The sequence below is a fragment of the Alligator mississippiensis genome, chromosome 1, assembly GCF_030867095.1.
Source record: "Alligator mississippiensis isolate rAllMis1 chromosome 1, rAllMis1, whole genome shotgun sequence".
NCBI lineage: Eukaryota > Metazoa > Chordata > Crocodylia > Alligatoridae > Alligator > Alligator mississippiensis.
The window spans coordinates 75927874-75948694 of NC_081824.1; the positions used below are offsets into that span (position 1 = coordinate 75927874).

General features: G+C 47.5%; 1 long non-coding RNA gene across 1 annotated transcript in view; it reads left to right on the forward strand.

Moving 5' to 3' along the window:
* Positions 1-1056: 1056 nt before the first annotated feature.
* Positions 1057-20821, forward strand: part of LOC109285549 (uncharacterized) — a 53693-nt gene continuing 33928 nt past the window's right edge. The window contains exon 1 of the long non-coding RNA XR_002093327.2: positions 1057-1234. This is a non-coding gene — a long non-coding RNA (uncharacterized LOC109285549). The remainder of the gene's footprint in view (positions 1235-20821) is intronic.

A 20821-nucleotide genomic window follows, 5' to 3' on the forward strand; every position in this document is an offset into this window, starting at 1 on the left:
TTAATCATGTAGAAAGGAAAAAATAATACTGAATGACATAAATAGCTATTGAAGCAGCTTAACCTTAGGAAAGCTCAATAGTTGAGAAGATGGAAACCTTAGAAGACACTTTGCTGTTGTGGGTGGAAGTCTCAGTGATTTGACAATGCCTGGCCAGCTGAGCTGTCGCATTGTGTGGAAGCTCTACGTAAGAACCCCCCTGTGTTTTTCATGTCTTTAATACATTTTGTCTTTAAAGCTGGAATAGCTTTGATCAATTAATCTGTCCATGTCACCCCTTTAATTAAAATTGAGTGTAACTGAGTGTGACGACTGTAGGTGTTGTAGGGCTTGCTACCACTGCCCTGAGTTAATTTTCCTACAGGCGGTGACAGGGTGGACCTCAGCTTCAGATCACCTTGTCTGCCAGGAAGTTGATCTTGTGTTTCTTGCCTGCCATGACTTTGATGAAATTATATTCCTAGGAGACAATGCCCAAGGTGATCCCACCCAGTCTCAATCTCTGTTTTCTTCTGTGGGGCTCCAAACCTCCCCTTTACCCCACCCTAGCCTCTCCAGATGGTACTCAAAGTCCTCTGCAGCCAGGTCTTAATACTGCCTGTTAGTCTATTGTTCCGCCCTCTGCCGCCAGGGTGACCATTGGCTTTGGTTAGGTGCACCCTTCCAGGGCTGGCCTTGACCTGTGCTCAAATATCCAAAAAAAGGAACAATCCCCCTCCAACCCCCCTCCCCCGCCCCCCAACTGCTCTCTGTCTCCTTGCCAGGCTCAGTCCATGTCTCCTTCACCTGGGATTAGGCTCTCATGTCCCATTCACACCAGAAAGAAATCAATTAGTCCGATCACAGTCCTAATGGGATCTCTCCCATGCACCGCAAGGCTCTAACCTGAGGCAGCAGTTCTTCTGTCCTCTTCCCCAGATCCTCAGCTGTCACTCCACTCCAGAGATTATCAAAAGCCATGTGTGCACAGGCCTCCCCCTGCCTCCTTCTCAGGGTCACTCCCCGAGGGTTCCTCTGGCAAGTTTCGCAACCCTTACCTTCCTTCCGGGACACTCAGCCACTCCTCTCTCTGTGGCTTGCAGGGATTTGACCCCTCTCTGCCCCTCTGCAAGACTGGAATTACCTCTGGGAAGCCTCCCACCTCCAGACCAGAATGAGATGCTGCTCCAGAAGTGTGGTGAGTGTTTCTCTTCCCTTCCGGTCTCCAGCTGCAGCCCTGCCGGCCCTCCATGCTGTAAGTGTTGTTTATTTTCACTCTCCCTATCTGTTGCTGCCCACTGTCTTTCTTCTTCTGCCCCACCTTGCTCAGCATGTAAGGTACCTCAGGGCTTTTGTTTGCTTTCTCTCACCCTTTCACACTGAGGGACCAAGCATACATCCCTATTTCATCCGGTCCTACTGACTTCTATCTCTGAGGACCATCAATGAACAATATACAAGAAGAGTCCATCCCCAATTGTACCCACATTCTGCATGAGCAGGCAGCCCCATTGTCACTTTGGTGGGACTGTGAGAGCATGGTTCTTTTCACAAATCACTCATTGCAAGATCAAGGTTTTAATCCTGAAATAGTTAGCTTGTGGTTCAACAGACATCACAGCTTTGATTGCCACTAGGAGCTGGCTTCATGTAAAATGATAGAAGTTTATTCCTATCTCATAATTGTGTTTATTATTGTGACTTCCAAGAATGCCAGTCTAATTTAACCTACACATTATGTTGCATTACTAAAACCCTATTATTTTTAGTTATTCTAATCAGATATTGTTTATTTTCTCAACATGGTTTTAAGCAAGATATTTCTTATAGAAGGAAATAATTTTTGGGAGCTATCTCTTATTGGACCAACTGCATGTTTGGAGTCAAGTTATATAAGCTTTCAAATTCAAGGCATTCTTCATCAGGTTTCTTTACAGAAGGAAATAAAGAAACATTTTCTAAACAAAAGTACTGCTGTTAATTTCAACCATATATACCAAACTTCCACTACAATTTAAATCAAATTAAAGCATATGGCTCAGCATGTGTTGAAATTATTTTCTAATAATGGGTAGATATTCCTGTTTATTATTTATGTGCATATAATTGAGAGAACAATTAACATCTTAATGAAATCTTAACATAGAATAATTTTTTTATGAAAATAAGACTATGAGAATGATTTGTTGCCTCTAGCAAACAAAACATAATCAGATTCTGTTTAACAGTGTACCCAACTATTAACATATGAAGAGCACACTCCAATAACTCAGGCCAGATAACACCAACATCATCAAAACAAGCTTAACTCAGTCTCATTTCCCAGGGTTTTGCAATACAGATGAGCCCAAGGTCTGATCTCAGTTATACCACGATGACCCCATTGGCAAGCTGCTCAGCAGTTTGTTTACTGAGGGCTTGTGCATTGTCAGCCTCTGTTTGGTTTTCATCTCTGTAGGTTTTCACCCATTGGGATTCCTTTCAAGTTTAGATTTCAAGAAACTTGAAACTCAACAAGCAATAAAGGTTGTGTTTATATTGGGGATTTGGCTGGATTATAACCATTAGTGACAGCCATCCATAGAGCTGCACTTGCACTAGACTGTGGTATAAGTAGGCAAAACTGCTGTTTTCATCAGTGGAGGTTATCAAACAATTTGTCATGATTTTTCCACTCTACAGGAAGCAGTGGTCCTCAAGCTTGCCAGACTCAAGGGATTTCTGGACAGACTCGAGGTACCCTCTGAAAGTGGCAGTTTTTAGTTTTCATTCTTCTTCGGCTACAGAAAATAATAGAACAGTTTTTCTATTGCAAATAACTCAGAAATACAACAACTATGGATTTATATTTGAAATCTCTGGGTTTATCTTGTTTGCATGCCTTATAGTGCTAACATTGTGTGGCACCCCACAGCACCCTTGAAAATATCTCAAGGCACCTTGGTTGAGAATCACTGGGTTAGACAAACATTTGTCTGGCATGGTTTAGCCAGGGAAGATCCTGCCTCAGGCTGAGGTGGAAGGGAACTAGATGGCCCTCTGAAGCCTCTTCCAGCCTTATTTTTCTATGAATGCAGGTTATGAAATGTCATTGCAGTAGATGCTGGGACTCTTTCCCTTTTGGGGCAGTGTCCATTTCATTGAGTTGCACTTTTTCTGTCTCTCCCCCCCCCAAACTTCTCTTCTTGGCAGTGCAGTTGCAAGCTTCAAGAGGAGGGATGGAGAAACCCAGGGCAGCTGTGCTGATGGCTGATGTGCTGTGGGGCAGATGTCTACAGCAGATAGGGTCTAAAATTAAGGCCATTGGTTGGAATCTCTAAGGGCCTTGTTACACAGTAATTTTAGGTGGAACTTGGAGCTCTTAACCCCTGGATTGTCCAAACATTAGCATCTGAAACTAGTTTTAAGCACACTTTAGGTGGCTTATAGTTATGCCACTGCAGACCTGTCCTGCCCAGCTCATGCCATTAAGCTGTGGCCACTCTCCACAGATGAGCCACCCAAGCTGCAGTTCTCCAGCATCCCAGGATTCAGTGTACCCTCACCTGCCCTCCTGTTCTGTGTGAACAAACTTTCCATCACCTGAACTCTACTTCCCAGGAGGCCATGCTGGCATCAAGCCAACTCCCCCTCCCACTTCCAGGGGTGACCTTTCCATCCCCAGGGGTACAACCCCATGCAAACAGTCTGTGGAGCACATGCCAACTAGCCAGGCTGTAGGACACAGAAAAGTCTAGGATCTAGAGATGTGAAGGGGAAGCAAGGTAGGAGGCCAGATCAGGTCCCCATGAGCTGAGGCTCCCTTTCCAGGGCAGGGGCAGTAGCTCCCCCAAAAGCATTTTCCTTCACTGCTCCCACCTCCCAGCCACCCCAGGAAGCATGACCAGCATCCCCCATACTCCAATCCCAATTTATTAAAACATGAGACCTTCTTTGGTTTACTTCTTTATTTCTTTGAACATTATTTTCTTTTTACTTGTAAAGTGGATTACTTTCTTCAGTTCACCATGCTTCCCCCACCCCATTTCCCTTCCACCTCCTATTTCATTGCCCACCTACATCCCATTAACTCTTCACCTGCCAGCTCCATGTTTCCCCCTGCACCCCCAAATCTCAACCCCCCCCCCCCCCGAACAGGGCTAGAAGCCTGTCCTGGCTCACCAGCCCTGTAGTGGCAACTCACAGCTGTAGCTCCTAAACAGGGCTCTGCTCGCCAGCCTTCTAGTGGCAAATCTCAGCTGTGCAAATGGGGGACAGTCAGAGGAGGTTTTCAGCCTTAAGGTGTAACTGCTCCAAGTTCAAGTCAGCAATAACACCAATCAACATTTGAGCAGGTCAAAGAGCAACATGTAACAAAACCCTAAGGTTCCCACTTGAAACCTTAAATCCCTTTCTAAGTACATGGTGGGGGGAGGGAAGTTTGCCTAAAATGTTTTTCCAAGGTTAGGTGAATCAGACCTAAGTCAATAGAAACATGGAGAAGGCAGGGTACATTTGTACCTTTATAAACTAATCAAATAAACTATATATAGTACAAGCTTTTGTGAGCTGATGCTCACTTCATCAGATGCTTTGAAAGGACATGTACAAAACAGAGTATGGAAATTTAAATACAAAAGCAGAAGAGCTAGAGTGGGAGGAAAGGGGAGAAGCGCAGTGCTGTGAAAGGTAAACATGGAAGTAGTAATCCCATAGGAACAAAGGAATCTCAAAAACGAATCCAGGTAGAAATCGCAAAATGATAGAAAATTAGGGTTGTAAGGGACCTCAGGAGGTCATCTAGTCCAACCCCTGCTCAAGGTAATGGGATAAAAAAACCATAGTCTCTGTTTAAACCATACTTAACACAATCCAGTCATGGGAACGTGGCCCAGACTCAATGGAAACCCATGCCTAGACCAATAATTAGGCTTGACCTTAACATCATCCTTGAGCCCATTCCCACTGATTCTTACATTCAGGCCACTTGAAACATGGAAGCTCTGCTAAACTTCTATGTATGATGTCAAACTTCCCACATCCACCTTTCTTTACATTTTGTTTAGAAACTACCTGCATGTTGGTACAAGTAGTCTGTCAGCAGCAGTCCCACAGTTCCTTGCTTCAGGACTTTCTGTACTTCACTTCCTCTTCTTACCGTCCATAAATATATACAAAACCAGGAAGTGAGACAAGTGGTCTGTAGATTCCTAGAAGGTCTCAGCTTTTCACTTGGCAAGGAAAGTAGGATCCTTTTTAGTGGTGTGTTTGAAAAGTAGCACAAGGTGAATAGAAGAGGCAGGACAGTTCATGTGACTGAAGCTAGAATTTCTAACATTTGACTCAATAGTATTATAGACATATTCTCAGTATCTGGAAACCTCTGTTAACCATTTAACAAGTTAGGCACAAGTTTGGGGTTCACTATATAAAATGAAATTAGACAAATTTGACTCCAGCTCTGCTTCTGTACTTTTTCAAAAGACACTGCTCTGCATGAGCATGCTATGTATTGCTGTGGCAGACCAGCAAGTGGGTAAAAAAAGGAGCCTGAGATTTAGGAACCTAAACCCTATTTTTAGCAATCACTTAGGCACTTAAGAACATTTAAACCTAGGTAGGCTGAATTCCCTTACTTTGATTTGAGTTTGTCACAATCTTGGTGTTATTTACATATTACAACCCAGATTTCTGAACATGGGTGCCTAAATCCATATTTACACACCTAATTAGGACCAGGAACACATAGTAATTGATTGACTGGAAAACCACCAGATTGGCACTTAAGTATATGTGAAGTGATGCATGCTTCATCAAAGCCATGTACAAAGGTTTAACAATTGATTCCCACAAGAAACAAGAGAAGCAGGAGGTGAGGCAGAGGTTAAGTAGCTTGTCCAAGTTCTCAGAACAAGTCTCTAGCAAAGTCAGGATTAAGGCTTAGGGCTACTTGGTTCCCAGCCCTCTGTTGGATCATGCTGCCCTGTAAAAATAGGGTATGGCTTGACCCTCAGTGGAAGGTTTTGGCTCCAAGTAGCAGCTCTTACATTACAGGTTTTCCTCACTAACCACGGTTTTGACAACCACGGTTTTGAGTATCTATGCTTCAGAGAAGGGGGTGGGGGGGGCAGTCTGAAAATACCCCCTATAGCCCCCCTGGCCCTACTCATGCCTCTCACTCCCCCCCATAGCCCCCACAGCTTTGCTGGTGCCCCTCACCCCCCACCCATAGCCCCTGCTCCTCCAGCCCTGCCAGTTTTGCCAAACACGGTTTTGCCAACCATGGGAACTTTTAGGAACCTAACCCCCATGGTTTGCGAGGGATACCTGTATTTGAAAGTTTCTTCCGTAACCTTTCTGCCAGACACCATATGGCAACAACAAGGGTTGAGTTCACCTTAGGTGTTTTACATAAATGAATTATTTTGGCTTGTGCTCTCACCCAGAAACCTGGAAAAATAATTTCTGCCTGCATGTTCCAATGTGAACAAGCTTCCCCACTCAGAAGCAATATCAAACTATAACAGGGTTTATTAATGGGGAAACTGAGATGGGATGACAAAACAGGTTTAAGAACTACTTAATAATTAGAAGCTCATCTCAACTGCATTAGTAGCAGCATTGCCAGCAGATGGAGGGAAGTAACTATTACCCTCTGTTTTGCAATGGTGAGGCCACATCTGGAGTACTGTGTCCAGTTTTGCACCCTCCCCCCTAATATAGAAAGGATGTGGACAAATTGGAGAGAGTCCAGCAGAGAGCAATGAAAATGGTTAGGAGCTGGAGCACATGACTTATGAGGAGAGGCTGAGGGATATGAGCTTATTTAGTCTGCAGAAGAGAAAACTGATGTGGGATTTGATAGCAGCCTTTAACTACCTGAAGGTGGTTCCAACGGGGATGGAGCTAAGCTGTTCTCTATGGTGACAGATGACAGAACAAGGAGCAATGGTCTCAAGTTGCAGCAAGGGAAGTTTACATTGGATATTAGGAAAAACTTTCTCACTAGGAGGGTGGTGAAGCACTGGAATAGGTTACTTAGAGTGATTATGGACTCTCCATCCTTAGAGGTTTTTAAGGCCTGACTTGACGAAGCCCTGGCTAGAATGATGTAGTTGGAGATGGCCCTGCTTTGAGCAGGGGGTTGGACTAGATGACCTCCTGAGGTCCCTTCCAACCTAAATTTCCTATGATTTTAACCCACTATTAGCAGTTCAGCACAGTCAATATGTTTAGAGGTCTCACTTAGTCCCACACAGGGTGAACAGTATAGTCAATAGAGCTAGTGTAGCTCTTAGTACAAGGTTTCCCTTGACTCACCACTGCTGGGGCAGTGTTCCTCGCTGCTGCTGGGGGGTGCATGTCCTCAGGGGTGCTGCTCATCATTGCTCCTCGCCACTGCCAGGCTCTTTTAAATGCAACCTCAGCTCTTTGGGAACTGGCAAGTACAGGCTTTACCTGCTAGTACCCTAAGGATTTCAGCCTTTTAGGAACAAGTGGGTAACAGGCTCAGATTGAACCCATTAAAGGAGCCTGTACATCACTAGCATTTAGCCCTTTATAGTTTGATTTTTTTTAAATCTTGTTTTAAGGGTCAAACCAGTTTTGAATTCTATTGGGAAAAGCCCAATAGTCAGATTCCAAATTTTGACTAAGTAGAGCTCAATTATTCAAGTCTACGTGTGTGACTCTATCATCAGGCAAGTGTCCTCCCTCCCAGACCCATCAGTCTTTGGCTTCGGATACTCCCTAAATCAATGGCAGGCATTGTACATGCAAGCTGAGGGCCTTGGGGTTTGGATGCTCCCTAGTCTCCTAGCCACAAGGCTAAAGAACAAGCCATGGGGGAAGTATGTAAGCAGTCCTCCATTGTCACATAGTTGTGCAGTCAGGATCCCCACATTCAGGCATGCTCACAGGGATCAGCCTACCCAGAATGCAATGGATAGGTCTCACCCTGGCAGAACTGCCTTGGGGAAATCACAGGAGTCAACCTGCCCAGAGCACAAGGGACAAACCTCTCCCTGGGAAAACCACTGTGTTGATCATGGGATCTCCCCTGCAGCAAGATGCTCCTGTCTGGAACCTCTTCTCCTTCCCTTTGGGTGCCTTCAATTTAGACTTCCACAGAAGTCACAGTGAGCACTGATCCCTCAGCTACATTTACTCAACTTTCTTATAGGGTATATCTACACATGTCATTAGCATGTAGCAATAGACTCCAGTGCAGTTTGCACTGGAGTTTATTGCTCCCAGGCACAGCATTTGCACATGTGCCCAGGACTGCAGCATGTTGAGCTGCGCCAGAGTAGCCCCAGCTGGCAGTCACAGTGGCAGTGGGGTCAGCCTGCCAGCCTTGGGCTGTTCTGACCCAGCTCAACATACTGTGGAGGGGCTGGTTGGGACATGTGGGTGCGTCAGTGCGGGGCTAGCCAGCAGGCAGCCCCTGCATTGTAGCACCTTTGTGCCCCAGCCAGCCATGTCAGTATCTACATGTGCGTTTTGTGGCATGTAACTATTCCACTGTAGAATAGTACTTGTGTCAGTCAGTACTATCCTATAGCAGAGTTAATTAATTTACTGCAGCCTAATAGCATTACACATGTAGATGGTGATGCTTTACAGCGGAGCTAATTAGTCAGCTCCACAGTAAAGTGTCTCATATAGATGAAACCATACAGCATCAGTCTCCATTAGGAATGTTACAGTTTTAGAAGGCAGAGCCAGATTTCCCTGGCCACTCACATTCAAAATGTTAAAAGCAGTTAAAACATGTTATCACAGTCAAAACAAGCACAAAAGATTTTTTCACTCCCTTGCCCATGCATACCAATGGAGGATATGCAGATAAGAGATGCAGTCCCCATAATCCAACCTTGCATACCAATGGTAGCATGCAAATAAGCACCAGAGAGAGTTGTCATACCAGTAGAATAGCAACAGGGTTACACTTTGGTCCTGGATCTGTTCCTCTGCAAAGGAATTAAGGATTCATCTGGACAAAATCTTCAACAGTGATTTACCAGGGGTTCCAAGTGCATTGTGAGGATGCAGCCTGGGGCAGGTGGGACCATTACAGGGACTTGTCTCCTAAAAGACAGTACTGAATACTTTCATTACCTTAGTCAAACAAGCGGATATGAATCTCTCACCCAACTCCCGCAACATCACACTGAACTGTATAATATAAAAAAGAAACATTAATCCAACAGAAAAAATACCCATGTCAACTGACCAAAATTTGAAACACCAATACCATCCTCCCCTCTTCTCCAAGGAGCTCTGTTATATGGAAGACTACTAAAAGACTAAGATTCTTGGCATCTCGCAGCTCCAGGGTCTGTGTACATAATCTAGTATAATATATTCACGGTTTGTTTCTCTGTCAACATGTGTTGGCTTTTGTTTATCGCTTTCCTTTCAGTTGTGTGGCATATGTCACCTGTGAAAAATGTTAATCTGCAGAACACAGCTTTCAGACACCAGTTAAAATGGTATTTTGGGCCCTGGGAAAGACTGAGCTCAGACAAGAGTCTGTGCTGCTAACATAATACTAATTTGATGTTTCGCTGGCTGAGTAGGTTAATCCTTAGTATCATGCTGGAAAGTCATGGGGAAAACCTGTTCTTTTCACTTAACAAGTTGTTCTGTTAAACTCAGGGTTTTTTCCTAGCACATCTTGGACCATAGCCATGATCAATGTGGTTCTGTTTTATTTTGATGGGATTCTGTATGCACCTGGTGCTAAATACAAGTTGTCTGGTATATGTGTATTCTTAACAAGATTATTGTATCTTCAAACAAATAGATCAAAATACTTTTCTTCCTGACTGCAAATACTTCAGACATTTATGCTTCTGAAAAGTCTGGACAACTGGGAGCTGTTTCTATCTAGACATACCTGTATATTTCTGATAGAAGTGTCTGGAAATATGCTCCTTTCTCAAATAGGTGCACCATGTATAGCTTCCAACCTATAATGCTGCTGGATGAGAAAAAGCCCACAACCTTATTTTGGTTACTTAAGAATTGCTGTGTTCAGTTGCTTCTGGAAACCCAATTGATCTTTTAGGATTTTTCCCCTTGAAATGAAATTGTGGATTTGTATTTCTAATGTTTGTTTCCCATGACATATACAATATTTACATGTAGGGCCAAATTCAGCCTAGCCAGTAAGTGGGTGGCTCTAGGATTTTGAAAAAGAAGGATGCAGGTGGTGTGGTGCATCACCACATAACACAACACATATTTTATCCAATTAAAAAGACATTAAAAGCGTTACTAATATTCTAGGGGGTAGGGCTATATGATTCAGTTTCAGATCCAAGCAAAAGCATATATAACTGAGTTTGGGTGGGTGGAGGGGTTGACTGACAGCTCTAGGGTGGGCAGATATCTGGTGCCAGGAGGGTACAGCTGTTACCCCCCGGCTCAGCTACAGACAGAGCTTCTCCCAGCACCCCAACATGTGGGTCCCCAAGACACTGCACCATGGCTCTAAAGTGCCCCTCACTCCCGTTTGTGCACTTCCCCTGCCACCTCAGATGCCCCCTGGCTCCATTCTGCCCCCGTTATCCCACATATCCCTCATGCTTAGCCTCACCTCATTATGCCCCAAACCCTATCAGACCCCCACCATCTCCATCACACTGCACTGAGTCCTACCTTGTCTCCTAACGTCCCCATGAATGAACTGCATCCTGTACTGACCTGTCCCCATCATGCCTCAGACTTCCTGACCCCTCACCACCCCCTTGCACCCCACTGAGCTTTTCCCTTTTCCTTTGAGCTCCCAAGCCTCACTACAGTCCCTCCCATTTGCTGGTACTCCCTCACCACAATCCCTTTTGCTTCCAACCCCTCTCGCATCCCATTTGACCCCCACAGACCCCCACCACATTCCTCAGCCCAAAACCCCTTGTGTCTCTTACCATAATGCCCCAGCCCCTCCTCACTCTACAACCCTCTAGCCCACAGCCCCACCTTGAGAGCCCCTTGATGCCTGTGACGCTCACCCAGTCCCTTATAAGCCCCCAGGATGGTGTCAGCAACCCCCCCCCCCCCCCCCCGCTTCCCCTCACAATCCCTCCCAAGCAGTTCTCCCCACCTCTCATGTTCCCTGGTCACAGGGCAGGTGAAAGTAGGGCTGTAACTGTCCTCCTTCCCCACCATTTTCTCACCCTTCCCCACAGCATGCCCATAGCTGATCTCCACTGCCCTCCACCCTCTGCATAAAGAAAGAAACAGATGGGCTTGGGGAGGACTCACTTCAGCTGCTTGCAGCACCTACTGTTACCAGATTTGCCCATTACTTTGGGGCATGCTCATTTATTAGGGATACATTTCTAGGGTCTTGGTAATTCTATCAATGCTCTGCTTGCGTTACTTGTGTTTCTATACAGAGCTGTATATCTCCCTTCTGCAAGTCCTCACCCCCAATGGAGCTATCTTGCAGGACTCAGTTTCAATGGGGCTGGGTTTCTCCAGTCCCCAAATCAGTCCTACACACAAACACACACAGATTAACATGACATGCCTGACCCGGCCGGGTTGATCAGCATGGACAGACTGACACCCTCATATGCCAAGAATCAGTTCATCAGAGCAACAGTAAAATGCAGTCAGACACAAGTGCACAGGTGAACAGAATACCTCTGAATCTGGCTGGGTGTCCAGCTGACACCCTCATGGGCCAGCATTCGGTTCATTAGGGCACGCTTGAGTCAAACTGGGTCAATCAGCGTGTAGAAGCTGATCCCCTTATGTATTTCAAACTCAGCACGTCCCAATCTTTGGCCTCTTGATGAGCAGACCTCACAGTATTTTTGGGCTTCACAGGGATCTTTAGCTTAGGTAAAAGATGCGCTGCTACAGAGCACATGAGGAAGGAGAAGTAGAGAAGGAAAAATGTACCCAGTTACTACCAGTTTGACTATAAAAGTAATTTATTGCTAAGTGTATGAAATATATATAATGGTACTAAAAGTAATAGAAATGCAAAGGAAAAACAAACACAAACCATTACAGTATTACCCTGGTTTCACTAAGTATTTGGGGAAACTTAGCTCAAGCTTAACTAATACAGTTCAGGTTCAGAAATGTATGCCTAGAGAGAAAAGAGAGAGAGAGAGCGCTGGAATCTCACCAGTCCAAGGTACTCGGGTTGCAAAGCTGACAGGTAAAGTTCATAGCACAATCCTTGAAGGGAGACGATCTGTTCTTCCAGCGTCCCAAGAACAACAGGGGATGGTGTCAGCAACCCAATTTTTCTTCTTGAAGCGCCCCCACTGCTGCTTTTTTACAGATTTTTATACCCTCAGTTCAACTGCTTCAAAGCATTCTCAACAGTGTAAATCATTGTCTTTTCTATTGACAAGGGGTTATCTGGTTTTGAACATCTCAAGAAACTGATTGATAATCAGGAAACACATAAGGTTAGGGAGTAACCAGATACTTGGGAGCCAGCTTGAAATTCCTATGGATAGCAGATATACTGATGGGATATCTCCTGGCTTCTTCAGAAACAATAGATAGATTGCAGCATCAGGCTTTTGGATTTTTACTTGTTGTGAACAAGCCTCAGCTTAGTATGACTTTTCCATATAGTCTTTTAACAGACTTAAGGCAATTATTGGGGTGTTTATAACCTTTGGGCAGGAGGACTTCCACCAGTTGTCCTGGGAAAAGTATGACAACACCTGTGGTTAGGGCTCCAACGGGCTGGACGCTGTGATGAACCCTTAACCATTGTTCGAATTTTGCCCATACCCCTTCTGACTCGGTCTCTTGCCTCAGCATTCCCTAACCCGGCAACTGAGTTTTAGTCAATCAAGTTTAAATAATGGGACCGGGGAATGTACGGCCCAAGATGCCTATTAAACTTAGAGGTGTGTGTGTGACTGGGGGGAAAGGGGAAGGTCCTTTGTAAATCCAGATTAGAACTGGTCTGATAAATACTGAGCTGGGTGTGTGTAAATGTGGGTTGATTAGCATTTGGAGTACAGATTCCCTATCATGCAGTGCTCCCCTGCTTCTCTGATCCCAGAATTCACTGCAATCTCTGCTTCAGGCTTTCTGTTCTCCATCTCTCATGTAAATGAATGCTCATCTGGTTCCATCTTGGATGCAATTGAGACCTAGGGCAGTTGTTTCACTCTGTCACCCTTATCTGGAGGGTCTTAGGTGTGTCTCTCACTGCATCTTAATCAGTTTTGTTTAGGTAGAGGATGGGGGGGGGGAATTCTTTGTGAGTCAGACAGACTGCATCCTGTGCCAGGGTTCCCAAGACCACAGAGCTGAGATGTAACACTACCCAGGGAGACTAACTCCCCTGGATCTGTCCATGTCTGTCTTTGTGCTGCTGGTGCAGCCCCCCCCCCCCGCCCTTCCCAGCTGCCCTATCTTCTGGAAACAAAACCATCCAGTACAGGCTCCTTGGTAGCAGCACGTCTTTATTGGACACACTGGGGAGTGAGTAGCGAGACATTACCAGTAGATAGCAGACAAGATAATTGTAGAAGAAAGACTAGCTTTATTAGTGGAAGATCAAAGATTGTTGACACCTATGGAGTGAAGAGATTAGTAAGTATCAAATGGATAATAATAAACCCTGAAATAAATTGATTCCCTCCGGTCACCCTGAATAGGAGTGCAGCTGTCCTTGCTGGAAAAGTTTGTTTTAAACTTTGAGCGGAAGAAGAATCAAGAATTAAAGGGGCTGGATACCGGACCACCAACCCTCCCCAGATCTGCCCCTGATGCAGTCGGATATTGATGTGATCTCTGTCTCTGGTGTGCCCAAAAGTGGCAGCAGGGGGAGCTGTCAGCATGATTTTACTATCTTATTTCTGGGTTTGCCATGAGCAGCCCACAGAGGAGTAAAGCAGGCTTGAGGGCAGGGCTGTGGAAACAGTGTAGGTGTGCCCTAAGTCAGTGGTTCTCAACCTTTTTTGTACCAGGACTAATTTGTAAGCATCAATGGCCAGTCCCAACTTAGTGCCCCTCACTCCTGACCCACTGCCCGCTGCCCCCAGGTCCTAGCCACAATGTGGGTGTGTGAGGTGTAGGGTGCAGCATGGGGTGCCCCAAGCAGCGCTATGCACACTGGAACTTTGCCAGTCTGCAAGGGAAAACCCACAGTTTCCCACATTTTTCTCATTTAAATGAGAATCCATTTTTAAAGTTTGTTCACAACCCTTTCACATATTCTTGCAACCCGCTTTTGGGTCACGACCTATGGGCTGTTGGCCAGTGAAGGATTATGCATCAGATGGGGTAACCAGGGCATCACCAATGCTTCATGGAATGGGAGCCTAGTGGTGCACACACAGGGCCACATTGCATTCTATCTGCCAGGCATTTGAATGGACTTAGGTACCAAAGCACAATTATATTTCACCCTGTTCAACTCCCTGAAAATCCAGGAGTATGCCTACTTTTGTAACACACTATTACCGTACCCTTAAGAATGACTTGCAAGAAGGCAATGAAGAGGAGGATCCACCCACCTTTTGTATTAGAAGTTTTTCAAGCAAGATGAAATAGAATCATGCTCAGGTGTCTAAATCTACTTACTTGTAATAGAATCCAGCCCCTTGATAGCATCATAAGTGCCAGCTGGTTTGAGAAGCAGGAGATATCCCAACCTGCAGAACATACTTCCCTTGGGGATGATGTGGGCAGGCTATCGCATTAGTTAGGTTTGTCTGGTGCATCCTGCTGCTTATAGAGGGGGCCAAAACTTCCTGTGTTCCTTTGTGTAGAATTGTAAGAAGTCAGCCCTGTAACTGGGTCTGTCATATCAGCAGTATGAGTCTCTCTCTCTCACCTCCTCCATATCTTTTCCCTGCAGCATCTGACAATTACAGTATTCCTTCCATTACCATTAAATTTAATATAATCCATCAAGTATTCCCACAGGGACTATCTTTCACTTTGGATTTATCTGCTAATAGACACATGGTAGCAGATGATGGTTCTCTATCTATTTTCAGTGAGATTATTAATTACTAATGCAATTTTATCACAGAAGACTAAGAGTCTCCAAACACACGGTTATATGTTCCTATTTAATTTGAACAACTCCAGTGTAAATTACTACCTTATGGTCCTCATTTCTATAGGCACTCAGACTTCCAATATAATTGCTGAAAAAATAAAAATTAATTAACTGTTGTCTCTTCTTACTGTTAACTCTTACCGTCTCGTTAGATTCAGTTCTGTACTGACAATGGGCATATTCATTTTTCTCAGCCCTATGAAAGATACAGTGAAGGCTTTGGATCAATTTTCCCCCTCAGTTATGTACACAAGGCTACCATTTAGTGGAATAGCTTCATAAATTCTGAAGGCTGGACAGGACCATTATAACATCTTGTGTGACTTCCTGTATATCACAGACACTTAAATTCTAACCAGTCAGTCTCTACTGAGCCTAATAACTTGATTTTAATATGGCTAAAGTATATCTTTCAGAAAAGCATTTAGTTCTGATCTGAAAATGTAAAGAGTTGTAGCATCTACCACTTCCCTCAGTAGTTTCAATGGTTAATCACTCTCACTGTTAATATTTTATCTCATTTCTATTTTATCTATTTATCTGCCTTCAGCATCCAGCCATTGATTTTTCTCATGCATTTGCCTGCTGGTTAATACCTGGTATCTTCTGAAGGTGCTTACATGCTGTGATCAAGTTACCTCTTAATTTTCTTTTTGATAACAGAAACAGACTTAGTCCATTCAGGCTCTTACAGAAAGGGATTTTCTCCAGTCCTTGAGTCATTTATATGGCTCTGTTCTTTACCTCAACCACCTTTTCCACCATTAAGATTTACATGTATACATCCTTATGACAAAATCGACCCCTTCATTTTTACATCTTTGGGAGCGGTTTGCATTGCACATGCCCAGTGTTTTTGATACATCTTCCTTCACAATCCATTTATTAAATATTCCAGTTATAATAGAGACATTACCAATATAAAGCATAATAACATGATATGAGGTCAGTCCTGCAAGGTGATGAACAATCTTGTCCTGCTCAGCAAGCTGGGTAAGTCCCCAAAGGGATTTCTCATAAAATATGGTGGGTTTGTGCTGTCACTACTCCATATGTGGAGCTCTTGTCAAAGACAATGTGAGTTTGGCATACAACTTGATGCTTAGTTGTTCTGTGTGGGCGCATCTGCATGTGCATTTGCTGCAGCACCAGTTTACTTGTGAATAAATTACTCATGAGTAAATGGTGCTGGGCAGGCATCTACATGTGCAGGGAAGCGGGAGATTTGCTGCCAATCTGTTCCCACCTCCTGGGGCCCTGCAACGGGCCCTGGCCACCACCAGGAGGAACTCTACCGGGAGGAGCTCCAGGCTCCAGCCGCTGCTGCCAGCAGCTGGCAGCTCTCTTCAAGGGACAGCACACAGCAGCACTCTCCTCACCACCTCTGCCTCCCTGCACCATGGCTGCTCCTGCCTCTCCCCCTGGCAGCGATGATCAGTGCCCCACACTCCTTCTGGGTGCTGCGCAGGCCCTTCTGGCATGCTGTGCTGGCCACTGGCTGGCTCATAACTGTCTCACCCCTCCTGGTTCACCCACATACGGAGACTACCTGCCCACCTGCCATGTGCCATCCCAGGGGTGCTGACACACACCTGCCACCTTGAACCCATCCACCAGGCTGGACCCTGGCCAGGGATGCTGACAACGGGCTCTTGGATGCCACCACCAGGGCTGCCTTTGCCCTCCAGCTCCACTGCCTCTGACCAGCCAGGACTGATAGTGGCATGTCATCCAGCACATCTGGGACTACGAGCAGTGGCTGGAAACCTTCAACATCACAGCCTGTGTGCTGCATATGTGGTGTCCTCTGTGTGAGGCCCAGGGGGAGCTGTTCCATGAGGTCTAAGCAAAGGAAACATGGTGTGGGGAGGACGCTTGGCAGCAGGAGTGCCACCTGTGGTGACAGTAGCAGTAGCAGCCCTGCCCTCCTGCCAACCGAGACCCCAGGAGAACCACACACCCACCAGCAGGGGCCGGGGTACTGGTTGCAGGAGGCACTGGCTGAGCACTTGCTCTAACGCTGGCTCCATACCCATGTGGAGTCGGGGTAAGCGGCAGGGCTGGGCCCAGCAGGGAGGTCTGGGTGGCGCTGGACCCAGGGCAGGTCTAGGGCAGGGGCTTCTGGCTGCTGAAAGCAGTGCAGGACCTCCTCCAAGGCCCAGACAGGGACCTGCTTCTGGGTGGTGGGTGGCTGCCAGGAGGCAGGCAGGGTTAGGGTCAGGGGCTGGGCAGCAGCCAGCATGAAGGCAACCACCAGGACCAGAATGGTGTCCAGCACCCAGCGGTCATTGTCCATAGTCTGCACTGCCCTACCCAGGACTACAGTGTCTCCACCCCCTCACACTCCAGGGCCAGGAGCTGCACCTCGAACTCTAGGTCCACCCTGTCCTGCACCTTCTTGCACCAATCCCACACATCCTCATACGTGGTGTCCTCTGCCTGCCAGGCCCAAGCATTCACCATCCAGTCCTCCAATGCCATGACAAGGCTGTCCAGGAGTCGGGTCCTGTCCAGGGTCCTCCTCTGGTCCTCCAATGTATCCACAGGGCCCCAGCTGTGGATGTCTTCTTCCCCACATAAAGCTGCAGGCCCTGTAGAGCCATGAGAAAGAAGCTGTTTGTCTGAGTTTGCAGCATTTCAGAGATAAGATGCTCTGCATCAGGGGCCACACAGTGCCTGCCCTCAGATCAGAGGTTGGGCATGCATGGGTGCCCAGGGACCATGGTAAGTTGCGTGGGCAGGCCCAGGCAGTTGCTGGCCAAGCTGCCCATTCCTGCTCACTTCTCTGGGGCCGGTGAGCTGCTGGGTGTTGGCCACAGGCAGCCTGCCTCCCCTGCCCCATTTCCAGGGCAGGACAGACTAGGCTCCTGGTAGCACCTGCTTCTGTGGCTTCAGACCCTGCTGCCCTTTCCCCTGACCTTGTACAGGTCAACTGCTCTGCTGCACTGCTGTCCAGCCCATGATGCCTGGGCTCAGGGCACATGGGACTCCTGGACAACTGGGATGGAGCTGCCCGTACCCCCTCCCTCCCCACAGGGGGCTTCTCCGGGGAGGCCAGCCTCACTGTGCTGCTGCTGCTGTGCCCCAAGTGTGCCCCTGCTGTGCACGCCCCAGGTAGTATGCAAGGAGCCATTTGTGTGAGTTGAGGGATGCCTGACCCACTATGCCCTGCTGCTGCTGATAGCCATGGTGTTCCAGGTGCATCTGCGCACCTAGCAGAGGACCCTGAGCTACGACAGCACAGGGGAAAAACCTGGGCTGCCCCGCAACCTCCTTCATCACCCGGAGGGCTACCTGTGGCTTTGTTACATGTCCCTGCTCCCCGCAGCTGAGCAGGACATTGCCACCAACATTAATGTATTCCTCAGCATGTGAGGCCTGTTCCTGTCTAGTTGTTGGGGGCTCAGGTTGCTCAATAAAGTTTTGCACTGTCTCCCACCTCTCTGCATACTGGTGGGGGGGGAGGGGGAGGGAGGTGAGGTGGGGACCCAGGGGCAGTGGAGTGTGGGCGGACTGGGTGGGGAGTGGGGGCAGAGGCATAGTAAGCCCTCCTCCCAGTGTAGGGCTTACCATGTGGCCAGGGCTGGCGTGGCTGGTGGCATCCACAGATGTATCACAAGCAGGTCCAAGGAGGTGATCCTTGCCTTCTATGCGACATCGGTCAGGCCGCAATTTGAGTACTGTGTCCAGTTCTGGGTTCCGTACTTCAGGAGGGATGTGGACAGCATGGAGAGGGTCCAAAGGAGGGCCACTCGCATGGTCAGGGGGCAGCAGGGCAGGCCCTACGAAGAGAAGCTATGGGACCTGAACCTGCTCAGCCTCCACAAGCGAAGGCTGAGAGGGGATCTGGTGGCCATCTATAAACTTACCAGGGGGGAACAGTGGGGAACAGGAGAGTCCCCATTCCCCTGAGCACTACCAGAAGTAACTAGGAATAATGGCCACAAGTTGATTGAGAGTATGTTCAGGCTAGACATCAGGAAGCACCACTTCACAGTCAGGGTGGCTAGGATCTGGACCCAACATCCAAGGGAAGTGGTGCTTGCTCCTACACTGGGGGTCTTCAAAAGGAGGCTAAATAATCACCTAGCCGGGGTCATTTGGCCCCAGGATTCTTTCCTGCTCATGACAGGGGGGCAGACTTGATGATCTGCTCAGGTTCCTTCTGATCCTACTAACTATGAAACTATGAAACAGTGCACAGCTCCAGGCAGTGCCCTTGGACAGCAGGGTATGGTGGGTGGGCACCCAACCAGGGCCCACTTGCCCCCCGAGGAAGAGTTGGCACTGCTGACAGCCAGCAGTGTCATGGCCAGTCACATCTTGTGGCAGGGGCTGGGGTTGCAGAACTGGTGCAGCAGGCGTTGGCCTGGGCTCTCTGAGCTGCTAGTAGAGGGTGCAGCCAAGGAGCTCAACAGAACAGGCTGCTGGACACCTGAGGGGCCCACCCCTGGTGATATGTCACCATGGGTGCCAGCCCAGGGTGGGGGCTCAGGCAGGCTACCTGTGCTACTGTACACAGCACAGCTGTGGCCTGGGTCTTGTGGTGTGAGGATATCCGTCAGTTGCCACATAAAGGGCATGGACTTACAGGCACTCTCTAACTCATAATTGTGGTCGATGATGGCAATCCACTATGCCCACAAGGCCTTGACCTTTTTGCAGCACTGCCACACCAACCGGTTGTCCCCATGCTCCCACATCAAGCCTGACATCCCCTCATAGACATCGGCATCAGAGCACCTGCCCTGCTCAAACTGGCACTGCACCTCTGCCTCACCCCACAGTGCCACAAGATTGCCAGTCTCCTCCAGTTGGGGCCTGGGTGGAGGGCATGGGCATAGGCATTGGAAATAACAAGGCCATTGTGGGTCCTGCACCAGATCTCTGGGCCTCTGCGTAGCTGTCCCTGTGCTGCCAGCTCCGGGCAGCTCCTGCTGTGCCTAGCACAGGGCCTGGTGAGGGACTGGCAGCTGTGTGTGAGAGGCAATGCCCCGCAGCACCTCCAAGCTCAAGGCATGCTGCTTGGGGTGGGCTGCAGGCAGGTGAAGCTGGCCCCAGCAGCCAGAAGCTACCTACAACTGGGCCTGGGGGTTGGCAGGCCTGGCTGGGCCTGTGCACAGCACTGTGGTGCCAGGCAGAAGTGTCAGGGTGCAGGCAGGCTGGGACCTGGAGTGGGCTTAGGCTCCCTGCAGGTGTGACCCAGGGCTCAAAATGCCTGCAGGCTTTTAAAGACCTGAGGCAGGGGCTGCCATAGAGGCAGCCCAGCTTTTGGGCAACAGAGGTTTCAGCTCAGAGCCCTGGAGCTAGCCTTAGGCCAGGCCTCTCATGTCAGGGCTGCCCTGGGAGCAAATTTGCTCTCCAGTTCTGTCTACATATGCATTACTGCACAGTAACCAATCGAGAGTAAATTTGATACCTGCATTTTCAGGTATTAAATGTACATACAATTAGGGGTTTTACTGTGCAGTAAGCATGTGCATGTCTATACATGCACACTTCCTGCACAGTAAACTATGCTACTGTGCAATTAAGCATCTCATATTGACATGCCCTGGAAGTCTGATCCTTTTCTACTTGCTTTTGGAAGCTAACTAATTGGTAACCAGGCTTTAGAAAGTAGAGTATGGTGGTACCTTAGAGGCTAAATGGTTGAGAGAGGCATGAGCTTTTGTAGGCAACAACCTACTTTGTCAGATGCTATGACCATAAGCATAACTAGATGGGAAACCCATCTTTAAAAAGTTACAGCCTTATTGTGGCATGGTACATGTTTTTATCTAGGGTGACCTCTCATAAATACAC